An 18,083-nucleotide genomic window follows, 5' to 3' on the forward strand; every position below is an offset into this window, starting at 1 on the left:
TTGATAGTGGAATAGAGGATGGATTGTAATGGGGGAGACTTGTATCAGAGTGATCAATCAGTAGCCTGTTAAAATAATTTAAAAGTAATGTGGGTTTGCAGTTTCAGAGGAGAGAAGGGAGTTATTCAAAAGATGTTTTAAAAGTAAGACTGATAGGCTTTGGTAACAGACTGGATATGGAGTATGTCTAAAATAGAGTGATAAGTCAAAGTTATGGAGCTCAATGAATGAATATGAGGCTAGTTTGCTCTCTATAATAATAAAGAAGATACTGGAGAGGGTTTAGGGGAAAGATAAAGAATTTGGTTTGGGACATGTTGAGTTGAAGATGTCTACTCTATATCCAGTTTGATATATTTGAAAATCAATTGGAGATGCAGGATTGTAGATTAGCAGAGAAATTGAGGCAGGATAGACATATTTAAGAATTATCAGCTTAGAAATAATAATTGAATCCATGAAAGCTGGTGAAATCATGAAAGCAAATAGTATAAAAGGAGGAAAGGAAAGTGTGCAGGATAGTGTTCTATGGGACACTCATGGTTAAGGGATAGGACCTGGATTAAGACTGAATAAAGGAGACTGAGAAAGAGCAATCATATAGGTAAGAGGAGAACCAGGAGAGACAGTCACATTCTGAAAACCCACAGAGAAGAGAATATTAAGAAGAGGGTGATCAATGGCTTGTAGAAAGTTAAGGGAGTGAGAAGAAAGGAAATGGAAGCATCTATTATAGATGGCCTTTCAGAGAGCTTAATGACAAAGGACAGAAGGGAGATAGGGTGGTGGTTAGTGAGGACAGAAGGATCAAGTGGGAATTTCTTGAGGATGGAGAAGATATGGGCTTGTTTGTGGGCTGTAGGCAGGAGCTGAGAGACAGGGAAAGATAGAAAGTAAATGATAGGATGGAGATGACAGAGGGGGAAATCTATTGGAGGCAATGGAAGGACAGAGCAAGGAAATGTCTTCCTGACTCTATGTAACATCATTAGTTAGTTACCTGAGACAGGAATAAAGGGGAGTAGTGGCAGAAAGTTTTGGGGTAATGTGAGATGAGTGGGAGGAGGGAAGAGGTACCTTATTTTCTGTAAAATGTGAGACCAACATGTATACTTATTGTGTATCTAATTTATATTTTAATATATTTAACATCTACTAGTCATCCTGCCATCTGGGGGAGGGGGTGGGGGATAAGAGGTGAAAAATTGGAACAAGAGATTTGGCAATTGTTAATGCTGTAAAGTTACCCATACATATAACCTGTAAATAAAAGGCTATTAAATAAAATTAAAAAAAAAATGTGAGACCAAGTTCTTAGTGAGAGGGTGGAGGGAAGGGGAGACATTAGGGATTGGAAGAGGGATGCAAAGGTTTGAAAGAGCTACTGTGAGTGGCTTTGTAAGTTAATTAGAAGAATTAAATTAAAAGAATTTTAATGTAATAAGAATAATATAATCTGTCACTACCTAACTCAACTTTCATCCCTTGCCTTAATAATAATAATTTAAAAGATTTAGAAGAATTAAAGGAATTACCTTATCTCAATGAAAGCCCAGATGAATTTATGTAACATAAATTTGTAGTGGAGCAAGTCAATTTGGTTTCATGATTTTCTCCAATTTTGCTCAGGAAACTGTTTCTACAAAGGCAGCAAATGGTGGGAGTGATCCAAGGTTTTGCGGGATAAATTTGTGGATTTGATAAGGGGGCAAAAAACTCCAGAGAAAAGGACAGTGAACCCCTTGATTCATCAAAAGGGTCAAGATGTAAAAGGGAGAAGAATGTAATTAGTGTGAAGGTGATAGTCTGAGAAGTCAGGGGATTGACTGGAGATCACAATTTGGGTGGGGAATGGGGTTTGAGGGGACAAAGCAGAGGGAGATGTGGGATGACAATAGCTTGTGATCAGATAAGAACATTTCAGGAAATTTTTTCCTACCTCTTATCTCCATGTTATTCATCCTTTGAGATCTAACTTCTTTAGTGAAGAATTTTTCAATGGGCTTGCTAGATAGGTATCTAGAGTCTCCTTCTGGTATAAAGAATAGAGGATTAAATATGGAATCCAATGATCAATATCTAATATCTGATCTCTGTTCTGCTACTTCCTATTTGTGGGATCTTTGGTAAGCCATTTAGCAAACTCTCCTAGTCTCAATTTCCTCTCTGTAAAGATGATCTCTTAAGTTTTGAGTCCTAGGATCCCACAAGTTAGTAGAAGAGAAACTAGCTAGCTTAAGATCCTTCCCTTTCTATACCAGATAATTAAATTTAAAAAAAAAAAACTTTCAGGATACCCCAGGGTGAGATCATGGGAACTGGTTTTCTCCTCTATCCCCAAGAAGGATGATAGACCTTAATACTTCAACAATCTGTAATTTCATTGCCAGAGGCGCTGCTGACCTCGTTGCAAATTGCAACACCCTCTATAACAGAGGGAAAGACTAGAGAGTTTTCGGGAGCTACTCTGGCAGAAACATTCATCACCCAGAAACAACTTGCTAATGAGTTTCTCCAAACTTGGTTGAGCTGGTTTTTTGACAACAGACTGACTATCGCCAGACCCATCCATAATGCCTTTCTAAGTTGGTTGGAACTTTTTTCTCAATCAATTGAGCAATCAATAAACATTTATCAGACATTTATTACAAAAACAGCATTACAGCATGGATAGAGAGCTGACATCAGAGCCAGAAAACACCTGGGTCAAATTCCTGTTTCAAAACATGTTGGCTGTGTCATCCTAGGCGAGTCAGCTGACCTCTCTAAGAGTATAAGTTGCAAAGAAAGTCTTGTCTTACATTGGTATAGGGTTTTCTCATCAGGAAATTCTTCCTTAAATCTGTGAAATCACCAGTCCATTCCCTATCCATATTTTGTATCAGGGTTTGGGCTATGATTTTAAAAATGTAGTTTTCCAGGATACTGTAGATTATTTTCTTTAAACTTTAGGGCAAGAATAATTCTAAAGTTGGCTAAAGGTTGGCTACCAGATAGTGTTAATCTGTCATTGGGTAACTTTGATCTCCTCCCTTAAATTCTCCCTTGTGACCCCTGCCCATTGTGACTTTATACCATTCATTTGATCTGCTTTAATTACCAACTGGTATTCACATAGAATGCACTTTTCCCCATATACTTTTGCTCCCATAACATCCAAGTGTAAATTATAATAGATGCTGTTTTCCTGAGTACACAGACATACACACACACACACACACACACACACACGTATTTAACCAGCAGGCATTGATGCTGGACATTAGCCTGATCTTATCCATTATGTAAAGTCAGTTGTATAGAACATGTACAGACATTTCCTTGCCTGCTTATCATTGACACAAGGAAGTTTGGGGCTGTCTTCTGGCTAGGACTCAGGGATAAAGGTTCTAAAATTTGAGATGAGGTGCCTTAAATTGACTGTTGAGCTGTATAAACTAATGAGTCAGTGATAATCCAGAGGGACTGGGCTGCCTTTCTCTTCCTATTCTGCTTTTGATATTGTATCATTATGGGAATTCACTGAGAGCTGGGAAAGGACAAATCACTTTTTATCCTGGTATCATGGTTACCTTGTTACTTCTTGCCATGTAGGACATGGATTCACTTAGGTGGACTTGTAGCAGAGCCCCTGGCCACTCCTGGCTCTTTTGTTTGTTCTTTTCTGATCTCAGATGAGAGTCACCCAAAGTGAGCATTTCCAGGACTGGAAGCAACCTGATAATCCAAAAGGTCCAGAGATCCTGAGCTGAAGTTGATTGGTGGTAGTAGAAGCTTCTACATGGGAGAGAATAACTACTGACAAATGGACTGAGTCAAGCCTAGTAGTTTTGCCAGCAGATTTGTATGGGGAATAGTTTGGATACTATCCAGTCAAGATGAAATGTAAAGTGTCTAATAAATTATTTGAATTGTTTGATATTCTAAGAAGACTTAAATATTAGCCTTTTAGCCTATTTTATCTGTACTTATAAGTTATTTAATCTTAATCTTCTTTCATTGTATTAATGTTTGTGTTTTTTTATTGCTTAGCATTTCTTTTTTTTATGTAAGAATTTTTTTGTGTGTGTTAAAAAGAATATCCTAGGCTTATCATATATTATGTACCCCTCCATTTTCCAGTTCTCTTTAATGAATTCTTTTCCCCTCTTTAATATCAAAGCTTCTTGTGGGCAGAGACTGTTTTATCAATTATATCACTATTCCAGTATCTGCCACCAGTGCCAGGAACATAGCAATCATTTAATATTTTATTTTTTTCTTTATTTTTTTATTATTATAGCTTTTTATTTACAAGATATATGCATAGGTAATTTTTCAGCATTGACAATTGCAAAACCTTTTGATCCAGTTTTTCCCCTTCTTCCCCCCACCCCTTCCCCCAGATGGCAGGTTGACCAATACATATTAACTTTAACATATGTTAAAGTATAAGTTAAATACAATATGTGTATACATGTCCAAACAGTTATTTTGCTGTACAAAAAGAGTCGGACTTTGAAATGGTGTAAATTAGCCTGTGAAGGAAATAAAAAATGCAGGCAGACAAAAATAGAGGGATTGGGAATTCTAATAACTTAATATTTTATTTCTCTGTCTGTATCTTTAACCATTGTCCAGGATACTGGCATGGAAGATTAAGGAGGGAATGACTATTAGAAAAAAGGGGTCCCCTCTAATAATTATTGTCCAGGATATTGGCAGGGGAGATTAAGAAGAGAATGACTATTATAAAAAAGGGGTCTCCTTTCATTAGAAGTAGGTTTACCAAGACTGAACTCATGCCAAACCATATGTAACATAGTATGTCAGCTTCTGTGAGCCTAACAATGATATCTCAATGCTTTATTATATTATTAGTTATAATTACTTAGTTTATTAATATGAAATCAAATCAATTATTTATATATTACATAATAACATAATAAATTCAAATTAAATTAATATTAAATATTAATAATAAAATAAGTAATTATTAATTATAAAAAGCCTTTGGAAATCCTACATTCATTTTAGTTTCTGTATGTTTCACTAAATACCACAGAGAGCTTGGGGGACAGAGAACTGATGTCTATCTCTAGTTTAGCCTCTCTTTGAATAGCTGAACTTGGGTAGCATGTCATTATTTTTGGTAATTTTTCAGTCATGTCAGATTTTTCAGGACCCTATTTAGAGTTTTCTTGGCAAAGATCCTGGAGTAGTTTGCCATTTCCTTCTCCAGCTCATTTAATGGATGAGGAAACTGAGGCAAATAGGATTAAGTGACTTGCTCAGGGTCACATGGATTTAAGTAGTTCTTTATCAGACTGAGGTATTACTTTTTTCTAATATCTGAGAATGATCAAAGGGGGCTCATTCAACAAAGACAAATGCTGAAATATTTATGACTTCCACGAGTAAAAATTAATATAATAAATTGATGACAAAGGGTCAAGAAAGCCCTGGCTCCTGCTGCTGCTGATTTTCTACTTATTGTTGTATTTCAGGCAATTCTGATTGATCCTCTTTTCACCTGTCTCTCGGTAAAATGTTCATACACCAGGGTACACAGGACTCCTCTATGTTCCTGTCATATTGTTGTAAGTGGCCCTCTATGAGAATGATGGACAAACATCGACCCATTGGTTGGTACTTGTCCTTTGTCCTTGACTAGGATTAGAATCTAGAATCAAGTTAGTGTGTCTGACTATGGCTGATCAGACCAATATGAGTTCAGGGTGCTCTACCAAAGGTGGACACAAACAACAAGTAAAAAATGGGGCCATGAGATGTAATGAAAGGCTGGTCAATCAAAGAGGATAATTGGATTTTATGGGACGGTCAACTCAAAGAATAGAGCCTAGAGCATTCTCTGATGCTCTCAGTGACATAGACACATGCATTAAATGCTCGCATATGCAAATATATGTAAGGATAGGGATATATATTTTTTATATATATATACACACACACACATATATGTATGTATTTTTGTTCAAAGGGAATTCATTTAAGGATGTGGTTTATATTTTGAGCAATATTGCATTTTTAATCATATTTCTGCATCTACTGATTTCAGCACGCCAAAGCTGAAAGAGATTTTATCATTTGGTCATAGTCATAGGACTCAGAGCTGAAGGAAACCTTTAGAGATGATCTAGTCCAGCTCCCTCATTTTATAGCTAAAAGAGCTAAGATTCAGAGACAAGATTTCATCATGAAATACAATAAGGAAGAGCAAAGTCAGAAGTTAGACTAGAAGTGGTGCCATAGTGCATAGAATAATGGCCTGGAGTCAGGGAGAACTGAGTTCAAATCTTGCCTTTGACCCTTATTAGCTATATGACCCTGGGCAAGTCACTTAATTTCTGTTTTGCCTCAGTTTCCTCATCTATTAAATGGACATGATAATAATACCTAACTCAGAGTTACTGTGAGGATCAAACTAGATAATGTGTAAAAAACACTATATAAATACTAGCTACCATCTTTTCCTCCTCCTCTTCCTTCTTTTCTTCCTCCTTTACCCCCTCTTCCTCCTCCTTCTTCTTTTCTTTCCTCTCCTCCTCCTCCTTCCTCTCCTTCTCTTCTTCCTCCTTCACTTTCTTCATCTACTAGATAGAATGCTGAACTTGGAGTCAGGAAGATAATAATAATAATATGTGCCAAACCCAATGCTAAGTTCTTTTCCATTATTACCTCATTTGATTCTCACAACTTTAAGAAGAAGGCTCTATTATTTCCCCCCATTTTACAGAGGAGGAACCTGAGGCTCACACAGCTATTAAGTGTTTATGGTTGAACTTGAACTCAAGCCTTCTTGCCTTCAGATCCAGGGTTCTATCCACTGCACCATCCAGCTATCCTTGGTGCAGATCTTGCTTTTAACACTTCTTGGACATATTATCTGGGCACATCACTTACTCTTTCTGAGGAAAGAGCTATATTTCCTAGTCCCTGGCTTCTACCCATCCATCTCCCCAGTTGCAAAGGGGATGGGAGGCAAAAAAGGAAGGGAAATGGGAGGGAGATAGAATGGAATGCAGACACTTCCCTCCATGGGGATGGAACTCAGACCAAAAAAAAAATGCATTCACAAACTGGACTTCTACTCAGTTTTTTTTCTCCCTTGAAGGTAATACTCAAGAGAGTCCATCTAGTCCGGATAAGAATCTACCTCCTTTTCTCTCTGGTTCAGTATCCACTGTGCAAAAATGTGTTCTGCTAATGGAAACCTTCTGCTATTCTCTCTGGGGGCCGTGATGGTGGGAAGGCAGGAAACCCGTGCACAAATCCATATGTACAGACGTGGCCCAGACACACACATGCACACTGGCACACATGCATACAACCAACATTCGTGCCCTCTCTCCCTCCTCCATGCACAGAGTGCCCAAAGGGAAAAGTCCACTCATGCTTGACATTCTTATAGTGATCACTGCACAGGCTTGTGTCTGAGTTCATCACTCTAGTTCCTCAAATCACCAAGAAGCTCCTCCTTTTTCTGGGTTTCTTAATGATTCAAAGGCTCCTTAGTCCAGCTGCCAGGGGTATTTATTGACTTTCGTACTGTGTGTGAAGTGGGGTGGTGTCAGGGAGGGGCATGATAAAATGCAGTTCCTTTCAAGCTGCCCCAGTTTTGGGCAACCACCTGCCAGTGTGGAGCTGCCTGCCTACCTGACTATATAACTCAACCCTCTTGTTTTACAGATGAGGAAACTGAGGCACAGAGAACTTCAGCGACTTGTCCAAGTTGATGCAGGTAATAAATAGCAGAGGTGGGATTGTGAAAACAAGTGCTCGTTCCACTGCAATTGCAGGACAAGAACGTGTCTGAAGAAGGACTTAAGTTTCCAAATTTTTTTCCCCTTTTAGTTCTCTTTCTACTATATTCTCCTGCTGCTTCTCACTCAGCAGAGAGTTCCCTCCCATTGTCCTCTGCAGTTCTGAAGCAATTTGGGCAGTGCTTATAGTTATGATGGATGGGTATGCCCTAGTGAGAAAATATGCATGTATAAAGACATGCTCACATATGTATGTGCAGTGTATGCATGTAAATGTGCACAGTGCATGTGGTCGCACAATCATACCTACATACTTGCATGTGCATATGTGTGTGCATAAAATGAATCTATACAAACCCGTATACAACCCGCATACAACATGTATACATGCATATATGTATTGCACAGACCTAGATATATGTACGTGTCCATAAAAGTACATACAGATATGCAAGTGCTGTACAAACATAAATATGTGTACTATATATGCATGCATATGTAAATAAATAAATGAATATATATACATCATATATGTATGTGCACAGACCTATATATCCACACGTGCATATAAGTATATATGTATAAGTCCATATATGTGTACAATATATATGTACTATATATATATATATTTAAGTTTATGTGCATACATACACACACACACATATATCCACTTATTGGTGGATGTCCATCTGTTGGTCTTCCTCTAGGATTGAGCAAGCAGAAGCAAGTACAAGCATCTTGATGCAAAAGAAAAGAACTTCTGTTTCCCCAAGAGAAGGTGCCAGTGGAGGAGTTGTTCAGAGCTGAAGTGAGCCAGATGAGCTTTATAAACGGAGACTCTTCTAGGCAATTATGTGATCAACTCCAGGCCACTTTCCTCAATCTTGAACTTGGTACTTGTATGTATCTGGAGTTTCAGTTGAGCCTTCTTCCTCCAAGTTCCAGGAGGTAGCCTTTGTGTCTGCTCTGGAAGCCCCCTCCGCATATCCAGCATCTTGTTCTGGCTCTTTTAGGTCCTAATGCTACCTCAAGTCCACTTTTTTTGACTCTTGTCAGCATACTCCTGGTGGGAGGAATACTGACACATCTTCAGATCCTTGCTTCATCATTGATTAAAGCTGGATGACTTTGGGTAAGCTGTAGTTCATAGTATTCAGAATTAGGAGGCACCCCCCAAATAATTTTAGTCTAGTGTTCTAATTTTACAGACCCGAATTCAAATATCACCTCTGAAAGCTGCTTGCCATGAGACCAGGGCAAGTTATTTTAAAGTTTCTGAGTCTCAGTTTCCCCATATGTAAAACAGGGATAATAAATCCTCCCCTGCCTTACGGAATTCCCAAGTATCAAATCAGATGACATATGTTAAAACATTTTGTAGCTAAAATGTGAATGTGAAAACATTGTGGAATGTGAATTATTATCAGCCAAATAATTCATGACATGAAAAAGACTTGAGGAAAATGTCCTAAGCAGATCCTAGACTATGGTCTCTGAAATAGATGGTTACAGAGAAGGGATAGAGAGGGAGCCTGGGAGTTGGGGGGAGAAAACGTGGCTTTCAGAGATCTTTGGGAGAACGTCCTGCCCCTTCCCCCCTGGCCCCAGGCCCACGGGGATTCTACAGGGTCTTGACTGAATTCCGTGTCCCTCATGAAACATCCAGAAAAGGATGGGGGGTAGAGGGTGGAGCAATGTTGGAGGGAGGAGAGGGAGGGGGAAACTGCAACTGAACCGTTTATTTCAAGGTTGCAAGGACTCCAACCATCTCTTCCTACGAAACCTCCTGGCATGAGGGCCAGGGAGCTTAACCGGGAACCAGATGTTTCCTCTCTTTCACTATCAATGGCCTGGGACATGGTGGGTGGGGAGTGGGGGGAGGGGAGAAGGAAGGAAATGAGCAGAATGAGATTCTTCTCTTTTCGGAGGGGCTCTGAGCCTCTCTCCTCATTGGGTCTGCTCCCCCAGAGTCAGTCCCTAGACAGGATTTGGAGTTTATAGGCTGGGATTGGCCAGGACCACTCCACATTGGAATGTCTATTCCTGGTAGTGCTAATGAAGCTACAGGAAGGGTATCAATCAGAGCTGCTTTTGCTCACAAAGGATCCCAGCCAAGCTGTGAGTGTGAGATGGGGCCAGTCTTTGGGATCAAAGCTACAAGGGACTATTCCCTTATTTTTATAGATGAAGAGACCAAGGTCTGCAGCAAGGAAATCACTTGCCCACAGTATTAAATAGATGATGCAGGGAAACAGCAACAATAACAATAATAACTGACGTTTATGTAGAGCTTTAAAGTTTGGCAACACTTTACATATGGAGGTTACATAACTAGGTTTTATATATATATATATATATACACACATTTTTTTTTAACTCAGTTCACATGATGACCATGTCAGAATATATTTTCCTTTTTCTCCATCCTGAGTCCATCCCTTCTGTCTGGAGGAAAGTAAGAGCTCTGGTGAATCTCAAAGTCTTCTGGAGACTCGGTTGTTCAATCACATTCATTAAATTTCAAAGTGGCTTGGGTGGGAATAAGAAATTAAGTGGGAATTTTGGGAGAGTTTTATGGAAGCTACAGACAACACTCAAAGACAGGCAAATAGCACAGAAAAAGGTTTAGAAATGCATAAATGCATAAAATATATGTATAGTATTATATAATATTTTTAGCTTTTAATGCCCAAATTTTATAATAAAATACCATAAACACTGCATAAAAGAAAAAGAAAAAGTTCAGATTTATTCTCTGGCATAAAGGGAGGTCCAAAAATTTTAAGTGAATTTTTCAGATAGTAGGGATCACCCTGCTCCTAACCCCCTACTATGTGGAAGGGATAAATGTATATGCATTATCATCTTTGAGCCTCACAAAAATCTTGGGATGAGAGTTTCTCAGGTATTAATATCCTTATTTTAATAAATGAGAAACCTGAGATTCTATGAAGTCAAAAGATTTGTCTTTGGATTTAGAAGGCACTTGAGGAATGTTTGTTGTTGAATTTGAATTTAGAAAGAGTTGATGTATTTCCCCTCCCACCAAAAACAGAGCTGGAAGAAGCCTTAGAAATCATTGAGGAAAGCTCCTCCTTAAATAGACAGGAAAGAAACTTGAGGTCTAGAAAAACCTCAGGTGCTTTGCTAAAGACTACACAAGGAACAAATAGCTGACCTTGTGCTCAGTCTTGGATTTCTTGCATTTCAGTGCATTGTTCTTTCCCTTATAGCACACTAGTTGATTTTCCTTTGTTTGTTTTTTAGATTTTCTCCAAATACAGAGATGCCTTAGAATGTCTGTGATTCATCAGCCCATCCTACCTTAATAATTTGTGCTTGTCTTTTACTTTCTATAAACTGCTTTAAAAATACCCAAACAACTCATTTCTATATAAGGAATTTTAATGTTCTCCTGTGTTGTATAAATTCATACTGAAGGAACGGGCTTATTCTTGAGAATGTAGACTTAGGGTGGGAAATAATAACAATATTCAGATATTTTTTCATCAATTGTCTTCAAATTCTTTGAAGACTATCATTTAAAAGAGTAATTAGATTTGTTCTTCTTAGCCTAAGAGGGCAGAATCAGGAGGTATGGGGAGAAGTTGAAAAAAAAAAAGAGGCAGATTGAAGTTTGATTAAAGGGAAAATTCTCTAGTGGTTAGAGTTATCCAAAAGTTAAAAGAATCGTCCTGGGAGGCAATGATTTCCAACCATTTCAAGAAAAGCTTAGATGATCATTAGTAGGATATACTACAGACAGAATTCTTGTTCATTTATTGGTTGGTCTAAATAATCCAAAAAGTCCCTTCCAACTCCAGAATTCTGTGAATTTGTGAATTTTTTTTTAATTTGGAGGACAGAATTTTTCGGCATATTCTTGTTTATTATTTGTTTTCAGAGAGGACATCATGGGGTGATATTTTGACTTGAAAATGAATTGGATTTTACTAAGGCACAGTTGTACAAAGTCATTGACTTTACTCTGTCATATTGAATCTGAAAGACCAATGGTAGTACAAAAGTCAGTATGACTGGTGTTGCTCTGGATTGAATGGTTGACCCTAGCATTTTTATTGTCTGACCAAGCTCTAAGCGTTCCACAGTCGCCTTCATGGCTCTTGGACCAAATCATTCTCATCTACTCATTCCACCAGGAGAAGTCTTCACAGACTTGGAGTAGACATCTAACTCACCAATGGCTTTAAGGTCTGCTGATATACCCTCATATAGCATGTAGCATATAGGTGCTATATGTTCATTATATGAATTATGGTTTAGCACTCTAAACTCTATAGTTACATGGATTGGGTTCAGCTCCCAAAATCTGTTCTCTCTGGATTATTTTAAGCTAGGTATACAGCTTGTGTTTAGATCTCCACGGATATAGAAAAAAAGGTTCCTGAAGCTTCCTTACCATTATTTAAGGAAACATTTGTAAAGTTTGGACTACCTTTATTTTACCTCAAGACAAAGAAGAAATAAATTTAAATTTAACAGCACAAAGAATTTACCCCTGCTGAATTCCTCCTTCACTCTAGGGACCTATAAAAGCCTTCAATGGTAAGGTTTGAACTGCTTCCAAAAGGGACATGAACTTAAGGCTTTTAGAGAGGCAATCCTATGTTATTTATAGGTTGGTCTAAATAATCCTAAAAGTCCCTTCTCATTCCAGGATCCAGTAATTCTGTGAATTTTTTTTTTAATTTGGAGGACAGAATTTTTCAGTATGACATCATAGGGTGATATTTTGACTTGAGAATGAATCGGATTTAAGTGATGAAGAGTTGTATAAAATCACTGGTCTCTGTCATCCTGAGTCTCCAGGTTCTCCCTATTCACCTCAGGGTCTCATATGTGCCTCTAGCTTCATGGTCTTAAGGTTTGGACTCTCCTCGGAAGGGAAATAAACTTAGGATTTCTAGAGAGGTATTTCCCTTTCCTATGGGACCTATTACTTCTATATAATTCATGGAAGCAGCAGAGATCAAGTTCTTGTTTCTCTGGTTTACAATACCATATTGATGGAGAAGAGATTGAGACTGATGACTTTGCTCTGCTCACTTAAATACAATCTACTTATAAGTCAAGATAATGACCCTCATAATGTCAGTGGTTTTCTTCCAGAACGAAGGATGAACAACAATTTCTGGATGCTCCTATAACTCCAAGAACACTTGCTAGCATCTCAGGCCAGGAATACTGGATAATGGTGTGATCTGAGGAATTTAGAACCTTCTTCCACAATACTGGGGTTTGAGGATCTGTTGTCATTTGGCCACATGGTTTCCATCTCCCCAGCTGCCACCTCAAAGGGCTATGTTATAGCCTCTCTATAGCTGAAACCAGGAACCTGGGGTCTAGGACATAAGGGGGGAGATCATCTGCAACTTGCCACCACTATGTGTCCCTGCCCTTACTGCTTCCATTGTCATGAAAATTTAAAGAAATAGCCTTGATTTTATGGCATTGACTTTAGAGTCAGAGGAGCTAGGTTCAGATACTGGTTATGATGCTTCCTATCTGTGTGACTTCTGGCAAATCATTAAACCTTTCTGAGCTTCAATTTCCTTATTTGTAGAGTCCAGATTTCTGATATTCTTTCCAGCTTTAGATTTGTGATTCCTATAATCTTCAGCTAGGGGGTGCAGTGGATAGAGTTCTGAACCTGAATTCAGGAAGCTAAATTCAAATTTGACTTCATATACTGTGTGACCCTAGGCAAGTCAATTAACCCTGCTTGCCTCAGTTTCCTTATCTGTAAAATGAGCTAGAGAAAGAGCAAAAAAACTCCAGTATTTTTGCTAAGAAAAACACAAATTTGATTATAAAGAGTAAGAGACATGATTGAAAATGACCCTCCCCCCAAAAAAAACCCTTTTCATACCTTTGGGTTTCATTCTACACAAAACCATGTAGGACTCATGGAAAGTTTGTAACTTCCTAACCTGAGCCACTCTTGAGATAGTTCAAATTCAAAGAGGACTCAATTCCTCGAAAAAGCGCACCTCTTGAGGCAGCCTATTCTATTTTGTAATAGCAGTATTTGTTGAACAATTTTTTCTTAGACTTAAATTTGCTTTTTTGCATGTTCTACTCTTTGTTCCTAATCCCATCATTAGCAGATAGGTTTATTCTGTTCCATGTGATAACCTTTTAAAAATACTATTTAAAAACCCTATTAAAATAAAATAAAATAGTATTTTAAAATACTATATTAAAATATCCATCCTAAATCTTTTCTCCAGGTTAAATGGACACATAAACTTTCAGCTGATTGTTGTATTAAGAATTGCCATCCTCAGATTCTCAGAAATCACACAGTAGGAAGTGAAGTTCTACTTGTCAGAACAGAACCTTTTATCTCATTCTCATTAGGAGATGGGCACTGGGATGCTGTTGTGGGAGGAAGATGCTAAGCATGTGATTGAAGAAGATTGACAGTGTTCATTTTAAGTTTGACTGGAGAAGTGAGTTAAGAAAATCATATGGGTGAGAGTGTGGAGATAGAATGAATGTCGAATGAAAGACTAGAGACCAAAGGGCATTGAGGCAACTGATTGAATTATATAGACATTCTCCTGCTTCCACTGTCACTATCCATCACCTGTTAGGATTCTAAGGAGGATTGTGATTAGAATGGGTTAAAACTAGCAGAGCTTTTCTCTCTAAGAGATTTAAAAAGATTGTGTGAAAATCTTTTACTTCCCTCCACCTCTCTCTGTCTCTGTTCCCCCTCTTTCTCTCTGTCTTTCTGTCTCTTTCTCTCTATCTCCCCCCCTCACAAAAAATAGTGGTAATTACAAAATTTTCTGTATTTTAATTGTTACTAATACCAGCTAGATTAATCAATCTCAACTGCTTTTGATTTGCACATTTTTCCTTTTGAATTTGTGAATAGGGAATTGCCAATGAGAGAGGTTACAGTAACTAGTTCTGTTACAGAAGAGAAAAATTTTCAGTAAATGTGAATATTGATAGGGACTAAGGAGTAATAAGAGAGAAAATGTTTTAATTATTTAATATAAATGACCCAAAGTTGGTAAAGCAGAATCAGGGGCTTCTACCTTTAGTAACATCAAGTCACTTGCTATTGCTATCTGGTAAGAGTTTTAATTATTTGATCTCACTTCTCTTTCCTCTGCCTCAGTTTCTCAACACGTGTGAAGAGAAAACTCTTTTGAGAACTGAAAGTAGTGACTAGAGAGTAGGTCATGCTTAGTTAAAGAACAAAAGAATTGCCTCAATGAGATTGGTAATGATTGCATCATAAGGGTAAAGTTAAAAAAAAATAATAATAAAGGTAGAGGCAAGAGAAGAGCCTGAGTTTGTTTTCATTTGTTTTCTCTTCCAGCCAAACAAACCTCACAACCCAGATAATACAAAGAAAAGGTGAACTTGTATGAAATGAATCTGAGTCCCTTCACTCTCCTGCCCATCCTCCTCTGGAGACTTTCTAGCTAATCTATGTTTTTTTCAAAAATGAGACACTTAGAACTGAAAACAATAATTCATCCCAGGGCAACATTTTTGGATACCTGCTTATTCTTGGATACTGTACCTCTCTCAATGTAGCTCACCATTCTCTTTGATTTTCACAACCTATTTAACTTTTTCAGTTCACAAAAGTTGACAAATACAAACACATTAAAGCTAGGTCCTCCCTTAAAATCTTAAAAACATCTAAAAAATCCTAATGAATATTTGGGCCTAGACATTCTCAATTACGTCTTCCAGGTGATCATAAAGAAAATAAAAGTGCATTTCATGATTGGAATGAGTCCTTCATTATGGGTCCTTCTGCAAAAACCCAAGTGACTGTCATTTGTCTACTCAAAGGGCAACTGATTTTTGTGCTGAAATAGGGAGATGAAAAAATTAGAGGAAAGAAAAGAAGGTAAAGGGATAAAAGGCAAAGTCTCTTTTACCATGCTCCAGATTATCAGGAAAATAAAGTGTTCATTAAAAAAAGTAAAGGAAGAAAAAAAGGACCTGAGAAGACACAATTGTGGGAATTCTGCATTGGGTCTTGAAAAATGGGAAAATATGACAGAAAAGAAAGGGAAGAAAAACTTCTGATAACTTGAAGGTAAGATATATGAGGCTCTTCTAAAGAAGGAGTTGAACCCTCTGAGTGTCTTCTTGTCTTCTAAAGCCCAAATTCTTAAACTGTGGTTTGTGAGCCCATATAGAATCTCATAAAAGAATATTGGGGTCATGAAATTATGATTTATTAATGGTAAATGTTAGATTTGTATACCTATTTTATATGCCTTGTGACTCCCTGCTGAGATATAGCTATCTAAGCAACTTTTGGCAGTAATATTAGGGAAGTTTATTATCTTCTCCAAGACATATATTTAACATATGATATAGAAACTCCCTAAATTTGTCAAATCTAATGAAAATTATCCATTGTGATGAGCCATTTGGGCACAAAAGATACAGATAAAAAGCATCGCTCAAGACGGCAAAATCTTGGGCAAGAAATGGACAACTCCAAGAACACAGGCAAGGTTTTTTTCTTTCAATTTTTCCAGATACATTTAAAGATAGTTTTCAACATTTGTGTTTGTAAAATTTTGTGTTCCAATTTTTTTCTTCCTCCCTCCTTTACCTGCCCCCTTCTGCAAGACAGGAAGCAATCTGATATAGGTTATCCATGTACAATACTTTAAAACATATTTTACAAGAAAAATCAGACCAAAAAGGGAAAAAAAAACATGAGAAAACAAACAAACAAACAAACACAGGTGAAAATACTCTTCTTAGATCTATATTTAGTCTCCATAGTTTTTTCTCTGGATGCCGATGACATTTTCTATTCCAGGCCTATTGGAATTATCTTGGGTCACTGAATCGTTGAAGAGTCAGGTTCATCACAATTGATCATCACATAATTTTGCTGCTGCTGTGAACAATCTTTTCCTGGTTCTACTCACTTCATTAAGCATCAATTCATGATTGAAAGTCTTTTCAAGGTTTTCAAGGTTTTCAAGCCTTTCTTATAGAACAATGATATTCCATTATATTCATTTATTCATTAGTTTCCCAGTTGATGGGCATCTGCTCAATTTCCAATTCCTTGCCACTCAAAAAGAGCTGCTACAAACTTTTTTGCACACATGGGCTCCTTTCCCTCTTTTATGATCTCTTTGGGATACATACCCAATAATGACACTAGCCTTTTGGCCATAGTTCCAAATTGTTCTCCATTTGGTTAGATCATTTCATAACTCCACCAACAATGCTTTCCCAGTTTTCCCATATCCTCTCCAACATTTATCATTATCTTTTCCACAAGCAGGGCTTTTGTTGGTTCTGCCACTTGAAGGCCAGGATTTTAGGAGAAAAAAGGACATATATTTGGAAAATATAGGGTCACTAGCATTTGAGAACATGAGCAGCTAGGTGATGTACTGGATAGAGTGCCAGTCTTGAAGTCAAGAAGACTCATCTTCTGGCCTCAGACATTAGTTGTGTGACCCTGGTCACTGAAGTCACTTAACCCTGTTTGCCTCAGTTTCCTCATCTATAAAATGAGCTGGAGAAGGCAATGACAAACCACTCCAGTATTTTTGCCAAGAAAATCCCAAATAGGGTCATGCAGAGTCAGACACAATTAAACAACAATAAAAATGTGAGAACAAGTTTTGGATTTCTGGACGATGGTGTAAAATATAGGAATGTGGACTTTTGCCAGAAATGGAATGCTTCTAACAAAAGGAGGTTAAAACAGACAAACAACATTTTCCTTGAGTCTTATAAATTTAATCAAATATATTTTAAATTAAAAAGGGAGAGAGAGAAAAATATCTTTGTAAATCTACAGAAGCAGATGACATAGAAAGAAGTTACAGTGATATAAAAATGGCATTAGAGATGCCCAGAAATTCATAGTTGACACAATCCAAGAATAGAGTAATAATCAAACTTAAGATGTAAGAACAACAGTAATTGACATTTATATAATATATTATGATTTGCAAATCATGATACACACATACACAATCTAATTTGGTTGAATCCATATTTAAACAGTAAGGGTAATCAGCAAAGTGAGTTAGTTATCCTAATGCAAGAAGACAAATATAGACTGATTTTACTAGAATATGGAAATTCCTTTAATTGATTCAGATCACCAACTTATCTGTAATTTATGGCAGATACATTCTGACCATATTCTCTCTCTCGCTCTCTCTCTCTCTCTCTCTCTCTCTCTCTCTCTCTTCTCTCTCTCTCTCTTCTCTCTCACTGAGGGAATTGAGATTAAGTGATTTTCCAAGGTCAGACAGCTAGGAAATGTTAAGTGGATGA

The sequence above is a fragment of the Sarcophilus harrisii genome, chromosome 5 (genome assembly GCF_902635505.1).
Source record: "Sarcophilus harrisii chromosome 5, mSarHar1.11, whole genome shotgun sequence".
NCBI lineage: Eukaryota > Metazoa > Chordata > Mammalia > Dasyuromorphia > Dasyuridae > Sarcophilus > Sarcophilus harrisii.